Raw genomic sequence first — 14,901 nt, forward strand, 5'->3', positions numbered from 1 at the left:
CACTGAGTGATTTCTCAGCTACCAGATGCTGTAATGTAGTTAAGTCCTGAATAGACTGGGGGGGGGGGGGGGGGAAATGAATATTGTTTTTGGGCTGTGTAATTGGATTGAGGACAGAAAGCAAACCTGGCGGCGGTGGTATTCCTGGTACCACGTTTTAAAGCGAGTTGTAATGTCTACGGTTTGATTTCCCTCATGTTTATTATTGCTCTCCTTCTGGAATCCATTAGGGCCTCTGCAGTCACAAATCACGTAGACACACACACACACTCACACACACACACACACTGACATGTACACCCATCACTTCCTCCGCAGATTTCTCTTCTCGTGCTTCAACTTGCCCCCCCCCCCCCCCCGCAGCCCTCCCAGCACCCTGGAATAATTGACATGCACCGACCAACCTGCTCATTGAATAAACAGCACATCGCTCAGAACACAGGGTTCGGCCCTCATGCTCTGACACATCAAGGGGCTATTAATCAGTCAGAGGCAGTTTGTTGAAGGGGTCTAAGTGGACGGTCTGTGGGCAGAGGACAGTGGGGATGTGATGTCCCTGGTTAGGACGCTTCAAGTTGTGGTGTTTAATTCCACGAGTAGCTACCGTGTGTGGTTTTCTTACTGTGGTAGTTGGTGAGATTAACTAAAGTTTCGGCTCCTCGTTTCCACATGTGCAGTGAATTCAGCTCGCCAGCTGTGATGGGAGTTGCCCCCCCCCCCCCCCCGATAACCCAGGAGAGGCGCAGTCCTGTCCTCCTGTCTCCTTCACTCAGTCCAGCCGCCAACAGTTTGCTGCTCAGCTGAGTCTGACAGCCCAGCACACGAGCCAGATGTTGTTTAAACCCTTGTTCTCATCCAGGGAGCTGCTGTTGAGCGATGTGAACATTCTCCACCGCCTCAGTCCAGCTCCAGGTTCCTGCATCTGGACGTTCGAGCAGCTCCAGGGAGGTGTAAGACTCATGCTTTCTATAAACAGGGCCTGAGAAACAACTGTCTCTGGGACCAGTTTGATCCTGTGGTGGGTGGAGGATGTGCTGGTTTAGCTTCAGCATTCGAAAACCAGTGCAACCCATAAAGTATTCAATCAAAGAACAGTTTAATAGTTTAGTTTACAGCTCTACAATCACATTTAAGTGCAGAACATCTTTTTAAAGGCAACAAAGACTTGATTAAATTAAGTGAAGCTCCGTCTCCGGTGCTTCAGCTGCTCAAAGCTGCAGCTGTGAGGATGTGAGCGACTCTGCTGAGCTGAAATCTGATGAGCTCAGACCTCTGCTCAGTAAGTAAAGATTTAAAAAGTCAGGGTTGTGTGATTCTGCTGCAACACGCAAATCTGAGGAATTGAATTTTTAACTGAGAGGAACTTAGAGCACAGATCTGTAGAATAAATGAGCTGTGGTTAAACTGAGCCGTGTGCTCCTGAAGGAGTCGTGGAAGTGCCCCGTGGGAAAGAGAAGCCTCTTTAAAAAGAATCAGGTGAAACTCAATCTGTCATTTTGTTTCTGTGGCATCGTGATTAATAACTCAGGTCAAAATGGATGACGTGAGAAGATGTTCAGAGACATTGAAGGAGGCAGGAAACCTGATTTCTCCTGATTTTAGGAGTGAGGGAGAGGGGGGGAAGACAGAGGCGGAGACAAGAGATGGACAAGGTGAGGCGGGGGGGGTGGGGGGGGGGGCTTGTGGTGACAGAGACTGATTAGAGGACAGAGAGCGACAAATGGAGAGCAGGGAGAAATACAGAGATGCTTTTTGTCCTGTCACGACGTCTGCAGGCGAGAGGGAGGGAGGGAGGAAGAGGGGGGGAGAATGAGAGAGAGACCTCCTTTAACTCTATAAACACACACACACTCACACACACACACACACACACACACAGACACACACAGACACACTGGCCGTTATATCTCATGAGCCCCGACATCTATTAAATATGATTTCAATCTAAATTATGTAGAAACACCATCTGGACTGTTTGTGTTTGTCGGTTTATAAGAAACGTCCACTTACTCCACAGGGTGTGTGTGTGTGTGTGTGTGTGTGCAGTTTAACTCGGGGCTCGACTCAGCAAATTCTTTTAAACACTTTCATGAAAGAATAACAATCTGAATGCAGTGTTGTTCACTTCGGTTGTGTCTCCGAAGCTTTGAGGTTCACTGAGCTCTTCTCCCATTGTTGATGATGTTGAATCTCAGAGAGGCTCAGGGCGATAAAACGATAAAGATTATAATCACGATATTAATTTTTCCTCGATTAGAAATATAAGACCTGGTCGATACAACATGAGAGAACTGATCCCGTCCATGTTTTGACGGACAGCACAAACAGCCAATGAGAACGAGAGTAGAGTCACGTAGAACCAATCGTGTGGCTGGAATAGAGTTACAGTTCCTTCAGGTTAGGTTATAGCAAGTATGGTTATATGTATATGTATAGCTATATGTGTATATGTATAGTAACCTTATAGAACATCCTGATAGTCTGAATATATCAAAGTTATTTGTATTTTCAAGAAGTGCTGATTTGTTGAATTTAAACATTTTGTGGACATCGGATGTGAAATGAGTCAAAATCATGTTGAACATTATTAGAATGTTTCCTTCAGTTTTTCAACTGCACTTATTCATCTGTATTGAATCATATTGACATATACATGTAGCTGACCCCAACCCTAAGCTCTTATTTATCTTAATATATATTTCAACTGAGTACAGAGTGAAGGGTGTTAATGTGGCAGAAGCCTGGATATTCAGATTTTGGTCTTTTTTTCAGTGCGTCCCCCAAAACACAAAGTCTATCTATTTGAAAATGTCTCTTTTCTTCCATCAAAACAAAAAGAACCCAGAATGAACACAAGGTCGGTGTTCTCATATTTCTCATTAGTGTGTTGTGTGGGTTGACTGGACTCAAACTGCAGATGTCGGAGAGGAGAGGGATGTGCTGGGAACTAGTTGATGGGAAACAGACGTGTGTGACAGGTGAGATGAAACATAGGAAATCCAAATCTCAGGCAGCAGAGTGGAGATCTCACCTCATCCTTCAGTTTCACCACGTTCCATCATTAAAACGATGCAAACCACCAACTAGTGTTTTTCTTTATTATTTATTGTTTAGTTTTGTTTGGACAATTATTCAGTCACATCTGCTGTGGACATTCGTTATCTCACCACTTGTGGTTACTGAGGGCAGACATGTTTTCCTCTGCTGTTAGCGGTAGCGCCAATTATCCAATTAAAATAAGATATTAGCGTGATTAAGTAGAGGATGAGGAGAGCTGTGATTGGTCAACGGGAACGAGGAGATCAGACCGGAGGATGGGAGGATGAGAGAGGAGGAGAGATAAATCCTGTTAAGGAGGTATTAATGTTCTTAAGCACACTGATAGCTGATTTTGTGTGTCTGTGTGTGCGTGTGTGTGTGTGTGTATGTGTGTGTGTGTGTGTGTGTGTGCCGCAGTGCTATAGGCTCATTAAGCTGCAGGGGAGAATAGCTAAAAGGATTAGACAGACATGGATTATTCACGCATGAAATACTGGAACCAAGGAGGTGGAGACGGAGTGAGAGAAGGAGGGAGAGAGAGAGAGAGAGAGAGAGAAGCTGAATATGTAAGAGAAGTTGAGAGTATAAATATGTATGTCGAGGAATATACACGGCGAAGAGATGAAAAGAGGAAACGGCAGAGCGGCGAGGAGAGAGGGAGCTCAGGAAGTCGAGGAGGACAGAAGATGAGGTCTGAGATTTAAGATGCAGCTGGAGACGGAGGAATCTGCTGAATGCTACGGAATGAGCGAGTGGAGACGGACGGAGGGAGACGGAGGGAGTTGAGGATGACAGATTGGGATGTAAACTCAAGCAGAGATGAGAGAGAGGGGGATGAGGTGGGAGAGGGGAGCAGGGCAGCATGGGTAACAAAGAGGAGGGGGAGGAGGAGGAGGAGAGGACCTGAGAGGAATGAAGAGGAAAGAAGTGAGTCATGGAAGGAGGGAAAGTTAGAAGAGGGGAGGATTAACAACTTTCCTTCCTGCTGTCATGTTCTTTGAGACTCGGCTGTGGGTGACGAGTCAAACAGAACACGGGTGGAGCGACTCCACATCTTTCGAAACCTGCATTTCAAAAACCATCTCCATCCAGATGAGAGTTTATTTTACAGCATCAGAAGTTATCTCCATCCATACACACCTGAAAACACACATCCCATCAACACACACTGGTCACGCACGTCCCAGTGCTACATGGCAGAAAATACCAGGAATGAGAAATGGTTATTGTTAAAAATAAGATCAGGGATTTTCTTTTCTCTTTGGTTAAGGTTTTAATTCCATAAATCAATTTGAATTGACATTTTTGAGATTTAAAATAATCTTCTAAGTCTACAAACCTCACAAGTGGTTTATTGAAATGAAACACATGATTTATCCAGGAAATGGTGTTTACATGCACTCCATACAAAATGGATGGTAACTTGAGTTAGAGTCAGAAGCACTGATGAGTCTGTAACTTGTATTCTTGTGTTTTATTGGCAAAATACAACATTACGTGCAATGATCATCAGTTTGTGACTTAATACCCATTTAAAAAAATCCTTGAATCCAGGTAAACATCAAGCAGCTGGATTTCACTAATCACTCTGGATTGTAACCTTGAGATTTTAAATTTCTGTTTCAAATTGCTGAAAAACAAAGAATAGAAATTTCTTGTTTTGTTAAGAAAACTGCATAAGAACAGAATCCTGAATTATTGGATTCTCATGTCAAACTGTGGCCTTATTCCCACCACAGTCCCATCTCACCCGGTGGCTCTTTAATCAGGAGTGTTCCACAAAGTTTACTCATTGAAAATAGATCACATCTTGATCACATTGAGTTTCTGAGCAGGACGTTTCTAATTCTAAAAGTTGAATGAATAATAATCAAGAGCAAATCAGCATCTGTGTTCTGGAGCTGGAGGAAACCGAGATGAAGCCGATTGTAGTAAATCAAGCTGACTGTGTCGTAGCAGGATAAAGAGAAAGGAAAGAAGAGTTTCTATTTAAACTGATCTTCTGCTTCCTGCTCTCTGACGATTACTAGAAATGAGTGAAACTCAGTCCGTGTTCTCAGGTGTTTTCTTATAAGGTCAAAGAATAGGCCTCTGGAGTTTAATTAGAAAATCCCCATTTATATAGAGCTGGAGAGTCGGGGTGCACACGTCACAGCTGCTGCTCTTATATGGAGCTCTCCTCGTCTTAATGGCCACTCGCTGCTGCAGGCTGTGATCTACGTTCACCCAGTCAGGCTCACATCCCTGCAGAGCTTCTAAATATAGCACCTCTACTGGGGCCGTCCCATTCATGACGGCTCAGCCATCTGGGGCTGTCGGGGAGCAGCGTCTTACCCGAGGACACTTTGACACGCAGACTGAAGGAGCCAGGGATCAAACCACCGGCCTTTCGATCAGTGGACGACCTGATTTTTACTCCTGAGCCACGGCCTCCAGTCGGGCTGACTTTCAAATAAACAGAGCTCTGGTCACACATCTGCCGTAAACGTTTAATCTGTTCAACACAACTTTACCACACCTTCCTCCATATTTATACAACTAACATGGACTAATCTAATAGAACTACACTGCTTCTACCTCTCATATTGAAAACGTAGATAGAATTGGCAGAAATCTTTTTACATTACGTTAAACAGAGCACTGTTCATCCTGGACCAGCTCGTGAGCGCCCCCTATACAAGCTCACAGGTTGTGAGGCTGGAAGTTCTACATTAGAATTTCTCTGGTTGAACTGTGTCGGCTTTCTTGCCCCCAGCGATGCCAGATGGTGTAATGTTCAAGTATCGCACAAGTCATATCCAAGAAAACAACAACACACAATCAATAAAGAAGTTGTTGGTCAATAAAATACCAGTTTGTCAAGCACATGTCAAATGTTTTGACCTCGAAAACTTCCCGTGAGAAAAGATGCATGAAAAACAGAAGTATGATTCATATTCACGTACATCATCGTGACAAGCGTGGAGACAGACTTTTAGCAACGCTGCTTCCCCTCCTCTGGCCCTTATTCCCCCTTTTTTACTTTCTGTGAAGAACAACATGTTTAAGATAAGAGCCGGAGTGACAGACGTGAGGCAGCAAACCTCCGGTGGCATACGCCCCCCCCCCGACGCCTGCCCGGCCTCGGCTGCTGGCACGGTCGCGTGGCACTGTTGCCCTCTGGGACTCGGAGAGGTGTGTGAATAACTGTGTCACATCAGGAAGCCAGTCAACACGTCTGTGGCTGAGATAAAAGGGGGGGGGGGGGGGGGTGGAGAGAGATAGAGAGAGAGAGGGATGAGGATGAAGAGGGATTGAGAAGCAAGAAGGGGACGGCTCGATGGATTACAGCAGAGAGAGGGATGAAACAGACGTGGAGGAGCAAGAGAAGGGAATTGATTGAGCTGGAGGCTGAATTCAAAGAGGCATTGACATAAATGAGGGAGAACAGGGGTGGGGGGGGGGGCGGAGGAGGAGTGGAGGTGGTTTCAATAAGCAGATGAATGTCATCAGAGGACGGCAGGTGAAGACGACAAATTGTGTGAGACGCACAAAGAAAATGAGAAATGACATGGTCAAATATTTGGAGAGGAGAGAGAACGAGGTTTCTTCTTCTGGTGCGTCGGGCGTCCGATGGAGAGACAGGCATTCAATACAGACAGAGAGAGAGAGAGAGAGAGAGAGAGAGACAGAGAGAGAGAGAGAGCGAGAGAGAGAGAGAGAGAGGCAGAGAACTAAGGAGGAGAGGAATGTGCTCACTGTTCTCTCTCTCTCTCTCTGTTCCTGTGTGTGTGTGTGTGTGTGTGTGTGTGTGTGTGTGTGTGTGTGTGTGTGTGTGTGTTTGTGTGTGAACGGACATTAGCTTGTTTGCACAGTGGATCTGTTTATGCAGTCAGAGCTCATCCGGGTCCAAATCCCACAGATGAATATTTGCTGCAGCTACTTTTCACGAAACCTTTACATTTTAAAAACAACAGTTTTAAAAATGGATTTGTTCTCTATCAGACTTCACAGAGCAGATGTGATTTGTGTGTGTGTCTGTGTGTGTTTGTGTGTGTGTGTGTGTATCTCTTAATTATTCATATCTGTCTTTTCGTCCTGTCGGTGAACTCTTGTGTTGCAGCTTCTCTCTCTGCCTTGTTTCTGTTTGTGTGAGTAGGGACGTGTGTTTAGCTTTTTTAAAAGTATTATTTGTCTTGTGCAGTTAACACAGGTTCATCATTACAATGGAAGGTGTCAGCTCAGCAGTTACTAGCTGAATTAATATACATATAAAACAAATCAAGGTAAAAGAAAGAGGTGACTATCAAAACAAGTCAAACATAGTAAGAGGAAACTAAGACAAAGATTTGCAGAGAGTTGTTGGTCATGAGTCTTTCTATCTTTGTGAGGACGGAGCTTTGGACCTGCTCCACTGAGGACACTTTGGAAGGTGAGGACATTTCCCCCTGTTATCAAACGCCTGTTGTTTCTTAAATCCTCCTCATGTCCCGGTAGCCATCAATAAGTAAAGTCACAATAAAGCCAGTGTAGCTGAAGTGAAAGTGTGGATCAGTTGCATTTTGGAGGTTTGTGTTAGTCACTGATTGTGCAGACAGGAAGTAGGTAACCTGGGAAGTAAAACACACAACTTCGAGGGAGCAGCAACTAGTTCTCGTCTTCTGAATTTTGTTGGATTCTGCGGAAGTCCCAGCATCTGTGTGGACATGGTTTGTCTTTGTGTTCAGATTCAAATCCCTGCAGCAGTGTGTGTTTGTGTTGGACGTATGTGTGTGTGTGTTTGTTGGTCATAAAGAGAGAGTAACAAGTCCCTGTGGGTCTCATTCCATTTTTGTACAAGCACATGTGTCTAAGAGAGAAAACTAAAGCTTTGTACTGCAGGATGAATAGGTGTGTGTGTGTGTGCATGTGATGATGTCACTTCCCCGGTGTCGTGTCTTTGCTTCTTAAAGTGAATCAAACCAATTCAAACAGAGGAACTTTGTGTTTGCACGTCCTCACACTGATGGGTCACTTTTTCAATTTCCTTCCTAATTGGTGAGGTCAAAACCAACAGAATCCCCTCTGGGTGCGATAGTCTTGTGTGTGTGTGTGTCTGTGTGTGTATGTGTGTGTGTGTGTGTGTGTGTGTCTTTCTTTGCTTAATGATCCCTGTGGTTAAACAGTAAATCGCATAAATTGAAGAGGGAAACAAAACCTTTGGATTTGCTGATTTTGTGTATCTTGAGTATCCAGAGACATCTTGTATTTTCTATATTTGCTGAACAGCAGTTGAAGCCACGTCCTCTTGTTGGTCAGTGTTTGGTTCTATATACAAATAACCTTTAGATCACATTCAGACAGATTTATATATAAATATCCATATCTGCTCAATGACTCCATAACCCAATCAAATGTTAGTAGATGATCAGTTCTTATATCAGGTAAGAATACTGTCCGTTGACTCTAGAGGCTAATCTGTCATCACGACAGCTGATGGGCTCCAAGATTGATCGATCACTAATGGAAACACAATAACAAACACACACACACAGACAGACACACAACAAGAAGCTTCCTAAACTCCACAGTGCACAACCTGAGCACTTTATGCAGCTTTTATGGACAAAGAGAAATCTGTTTTTAAACGATGTGAGCGTCTTTGCCCACACACGTCCACACGTTCTTTATGTTGACCTGTATGTCTCGTCTCACTTGAACTATTGTGTAGATATTGCACAAATACAAATGAGATGAACGGACACAAGGCTTCATATTTCCATATCCAACCTTGATTATGAAAGAGCCTAAACTCTGTTTTAGATGACCGAACACTCCTGAAAATGCTCCAACCTGTTTGGCTTTCCACTGAAGAGGGAAAGTAGATTTTCATGATATTCAACATGTATAAAAACATCTGGGTTTTACCCTTCAGATAAAAACACACACTCATTCTGCTGATCTGTGATGTTGAAGAGGAACCTGGTGCAGCCCAGTCGATCTCTGTGAGATGACATGTTCCTTGGAGGACATCAGTCGTCTCTAAGCACAGAAGGTGTCACCGCCCTGCATCTGTTTGTTCACAGCGACTTCTGCAGCTGCTTATTAACCGTGTGTTTCAAAATCATAACGCCCTCAGCGGCTCACTGGATCCCATTTAGTCTGAAATGCCTCTAAACAGCCGTCAGGCGGCCGTCCTCATCAACCTGACGCCAGAATCCATCATTATGAATGTAGAGTGGGAGGCTCTCGTTCAGGGAAAATAGCTTCTTTTGTTTCCTGATGAAAAATGACTCAATGGCTGTGACTGGCCTACAATGGATGACTGATGGCGGAGAGTCGGGAACAAAGCAACAGGAGCAGAATCACTCACATTTCAACCGGTGAGTTCGAGACTCAAACAGCTCGTGTTCCTCAGCTTCCTGTCACGGCTTCGTCTTTCTGCTGCAGCAAATTAAACCTCAATGCTTTTTAATTACAGCAGCAAGAATGTTTTATAAGAAACTATTTCAGGTTTAAACCCTTATGATGAGGAGATGTTCATGTAACTTCAAGTAAATTATAAAACACTCTACATGCATGAGTCTGCCCTATCCTTCTCTACTCTTCTTTCTACTCTTCTCTCTATTCTTCTCTCTACTCTTCTCTCTACTCTTCTCTCTATTCTTCTCTCTATTCTTCTCTCTACTCTTCTCTCTACTCTTCTCTCTATTCTTCTCTCTATTCTTCTCTCTATTCTTCTCTCTATTCTTCTCTCTACTCTTCTCTCTACTCTTCTCTCTACTCTTCTCTCTATTCTTCTTTCTACTATTCTCTCTACTCTTCTCTCTATTCTTTTCTCTACTCTTCTCTCTACTCTTCTCTCTACTCTTCTCTCTACTCTTCTCTCTATTCTTCTCTCTACTCTTCTCTCTACTCTTCTCTCTACTCTTCTCTCTATTCTTCTCTCTACTCTTCTCTCTACTCTTCTCTCTATTCTTCTCTCTACTCTTCTCTCTATTCTTCTCTCTACTCTTCTCTCTACTCTTCTCTCTATTCTTCTCTCTATTCTTCTCTCTACTCTTCTCTCTACTCTTCTCTCTACTCTTCTCTCTACTCTTCTCTCTACTCTTCTCTCTATTCTTCTCTCTACTCTTCTCTCTATTCTTCTCTCTACTCTTCTCTCTACTCTTCTCTCTACTCTTCTCTCTACTCTTCTCTCTACTCTTCTCTCTATTCTTCTCTCTACTCTTCTCTCTACTCTTCTCATCTCATCTCATTATTATATACCAACCCACTGTCCATCCCTTTACTGGCTATACTAGCCCCATGCAAAGACTTTACCATTACATATTCAAAATATATTTAGATATTTAATTTCTGCTGTTTTTATATATATATATACATTTTATATTCTATTGTACTATCCAATCCCTTTACTGGCTATACAAGCCCCATGCACAGACATTACCACGACATATTCTTATATATTTAGATATATATATATATATATATATTTTGTTTTCTGCTGTTTTTATATATATACAGTTTATATTTTATTGTACTATCCACTCCAGTAGCAGAAGAACACTTTCCTACTGGACACTGACACAATCACATCATTGCATTCCATTCCTGTATCTGTAAATATGTTCTCCGTATGTGATTTATGTTTGTATGTCAGTGATGTGTTAAGTGTACAAGCTACTGGATGATCTGAATTTACACGGGATTAATAAAGTATCTATCTATCTATCTATCTATCTATCTATCTATCTGCAGGTAGATCACGTTGGATTAAATACATTTTTACAAAAGGTATTTGCTGTTACATTTGAGTTTTACAGTCTGTGGGATACATCTTACATCCAGAGTTTTATTTTTTAATGCAGCCGAGCCCCTCTATTCCCTCACATGCTGAGTTTACATGATTTTAACACTGACTGTGTTAGAAAATTAAACTTTAAAGTATTTATATTTTTTGAATTTCTTCTGGCTACCGAGAGAACGAGAGCACGTCCTGTAAAACACACACGTCCTCGGGATGCATTCCTTTTTTAAATCGCTTCCTTGAACAGAAGCGTTTTTAATTGTTGTCTAAGTATTCATATTAACAGTTTTTACTAAGTGCTAATTATCATCCGTTTAAGGAGTTTAGCCGACGCTCTGATGGGACCGGGGTAATAACACTATAAAGAGTTCCCTTACAGTTTATCTAAATACAATGAATAATGTAGCATGAATTCACATTAGGAGAAAGAGCGTTTCTCTTAGCGGAGGTGTGAAGGGCTTTGTTTCCCCACCTAAGTATATTTGAATGTGTCGAGGGGGAAGATGTGGAAAAGATGAATCAGTGAGACCGAGTCCTCTGATGAAAACACATTTAAATCCATGAGATCCAGATTCTGCTTCTGATCTGCGCTTAATTCCGGTTTCGTTAAGATGCTCGAAGCTGTGAAATCATTGAAAATGGACTAAAACGCTAAATGTTACAGAAAACTCTGGATCCAGACCAGGGTCGAGCCCCCCCCCACCCCTCCACTAAACCTCAGGGAAATCGGTTTAGTCGTGTTTTCATCATCCTGCTTTAGATGAAAACATTTTGTCCTACAGCCGCTGCTGGAATGAGACTCAAACAATAACACAGACGATGCTGGACTGTGTAATCTGTGAAGATGAGGATGTAGAAGATAAACTGTTGTGGAGGCTCGTTCTGTCTCGTGTTCATTAATCTGATGTCACACAGGATTTGAGTAAAAGTCTATGAAATGTCTTCAGACATTCATGGATCTTTGGAAGGTTAATGAAGGTTCAGGGTTTTCGTCTCATTCAGGGCACAAGGTCTCTGTCCCAGTCACAACATGACGGCTTCACCTTTCTGCAGATCCTCCTCTCGCCCTTTGAGCAGCATCTTTCTACAGAAAGATTGTTTATTTATTTAATTTGAAATTCTATGGAAACCAGTTTCGTGCAAAAAAACGGACCCATCTCTCTTTGCAATAGAATCCATTTGCCTCAGAGTTTATTCCTTTATTTCTGTGAGGCACACAATAAGTTGAATTTTGTTTCTATCGCAATCTTAAGCGAGAGAAAGAAAATATTCCTGCCTGGAAGTCCCACAGCAAGAAAAGCTCGGAGCAGTGCAGCAAGCATCGAGTTCACTTTTCAGAAATTAATGCTTCCCGAGTTCGAGGCCACGGATTTAATGTTGCAGGGATTAAGTTTTGTTTTCCTGTGCAAACAAGTGATAAAGTGAAAATGAGTCAGAAGGAAGCAGAGGAACATTTCACCCTGAGAGATAAAACACGCTGCAAATATATTAAACAAATGAACTGGGAATAGAAAGGAGGTTTAACACTGAACAAAATATGAAATACATATTTAAAAATATGATTACTTTAGATTAGAGATGGTCGGATGAAGTCTTCTTAGCAGAGCAGAGTTAATAGATGCTCATATCGGTATTCAAATACACACATGATTATAATCATCTAATCAAGTGTCCTCTCGTCTGGCTAACATCCTTAACGACCGCTCTCCGGCGCTAATCAGCTAATTACACCACATTACAATCAGTCGGCAGATGAGGCGATGGATTAGCACGGTGCATCCGGACGGAGGAGGAGGAGGTGCCGGCGGAGTTCAGGGAAGTTGAAGAAGGTGCAAAGGACGGAAGGAAGACAGAGAAATGAAAATCAACGTATGACTTCTTAAGTCGACATAACCCCCGCAAAAGTTAGCTAGAGCAGGCTACGCTAAAATCCAACCGATACATCCCAACCTCTCCACTGGTCCCCTGCGTCGAAGCTCCGCCCCCAAACCACATGAACGTAGAATTGACTGTTAGAAGCCGACTTGTCTGTGATATGCTAACGTCTGTCATTCTGGACCTGGAGTCAATCACAACGTTTGTTTAAACACGTGTGTAGCAGCCGTGTTTCCTCCTTCCTCATAGTTCGGACACATTTGTGGCCAAAAACTGAAAAATCATGTGAGCAGAGATCTGGTTTTGCTCTTGTTATCCATGTCTTTATTTCTAGCACCATTAAATTTCCTGTTCTTGGGTTTTCCGGCTTCGCAGCTAATGCTAATCTGCTGGTGTCTCTGAGGTGCACAGCTACAGGAACCCTCGTGCTCCCGTCGACCTCCTGTTGTCTCTGATACTAACGATGCACACACAGGTCTGTGCAGTGAACAGCGGAGACAGGCAGAAATCAAACCCTCATGTATACATATCTTATCTCCTCTTATCCATACAGGTCATGTCTGGTTTACAAAACCAATATAATCCTGCAAAGTCCACATGTCCGATCGTGCACCTTCCTCGTGAATCATAATCCCATCCCTCCTCCTCCTCCTCTCTCTGCTCGTCCCCCTCAGCTTTTCATGTCCCTCGCTCTCCTCTGCTTATTGCTTTGTTTCCTGCCCCCGTGCTCTCGCATTTTCCATCTCTGGCCGCCTCTATCAATTTTTAATATGGCAGCCAGAGCTGGACGTGTGTCTTCCGCCTGGCAGCGGCCGCCGTGTTTTCTTTTTCAGCAGATGTAGAAGGCTCTGGGTTTTTGTCTGATTGGCTTCACGCAGCCGTGACCTCACTCCTGGTCCTGAAGCTTTCCATCGAGGGAAGTCGTGACACATAGTGTTACCAAGGCTCGGCTGATTCTCTGAGTTCAGCTGCTCCGCTGTGGATGAGGCGTGTTGCTAAGCAGGAAAACGTCACTGAGCTTCTTGGTCAGAGTTTGATGCTTTGTCTCAGAGCGTTAGGTTCCAGTATGTCCCTTCTCACTGAAAGGGACCATGGGGACACACTGGAGACGTTTTTCATGGGACTTTGATTTGTTTGAATGGTGGAAGAAATATCCTGAGTTACCACGGGCAAGTTAACACATGAGTTAACTGACAGGAGCGGCAATTAAAGAATTCAGGATTTCACTCAAGTGAAAAGATGCAGAGAGAGAGAGAGAGAGAGAGAAAGAGAGAGAGAGAGAGAGAGAGAAAGAGAGAGAGAGAGAGAGAGAGAGAGAGAGAGAGAGAGGGAGAGAACTTTCCCTCCGTGCTGGACTTTGACTTGATTTAGATTTTATAAAGTAAAAGTTATTTCCATCTTCAGACTAAAAAAAAACGGGCACATTAGAAAAAGCTAAGCAACCACCACAGTCCAATTAGTCACAGATTGTATTTATAGTTATTATTCCAACTTCATAAATCTTCCTCATCTCAACGTATGTTCTCCAGGTCTAAAGTCTAAGGAATTAAGTAACTTCCCTAAGAAGAAAACAAATTAAAGCACTTAAAAATTGTCAATTATCGAAATTTCTGAAAATCTGCTTATTTCCTCGTCCATATTCAAAGTGTTTACCTCGTGTTCTGTGTGTTATCCAGTTTAACAGACAAACACCTCATATCCTCTTTATATTATATGTAGCCATTGCAGGGGACGGGTACACAGGAGTGGAAAAATGGAGCCGACGGAGATAAATACTTTATGGACGTGATGGTGGCCTCTGCAAAACGTTATTGCTCTTCTGCTAAACCCTCGTGTGTCGCACTAACTTCTCTCCTCATATCGAGCAACACAATAAAGCGTTTGCGACCCTTTTGTAACCCGAGTGTATAAAGACAGTGGCACAACCTCATACGTCTCTGAGACAAAGACGTCTCCTGTGTGTGATGCTTCCCCCCCCCCCTCACAGGTAGCAATAAAGCCGGCTGATTGTGTTTGGTGTTGCAGGCTAAGCAGAGAGCAGGCGTCAGGTGAATCCAGCTCTACCTTCTAATGTGATATAGATGAAAACGCCTCGTGCAGCTAGAACCTCAATCCACCACGAGGAACGATAACTGTGATCGTACAACATCCACATATTGAGTTTAACCTCATCATCAGGAAACGGGTGAATAAGCAGCATGAAGACAAAGACCTGGTGA

The sequence above is a fragment of the Pleuronectes platessa genome, chromosome 3 (assembly GCF_947347685.1).
Source record: "Pleuronectes platessa chromosome 3, fPlePla1.1, whole genome shotgun sequence".
Classification (NCBI taxonomy): Eukaryota; Metazoa; Chordata; class Actinopteri; order Pleuronectiformes; family Pleuronectidae; genus Pleuronectes; species Pleuronectes platessa.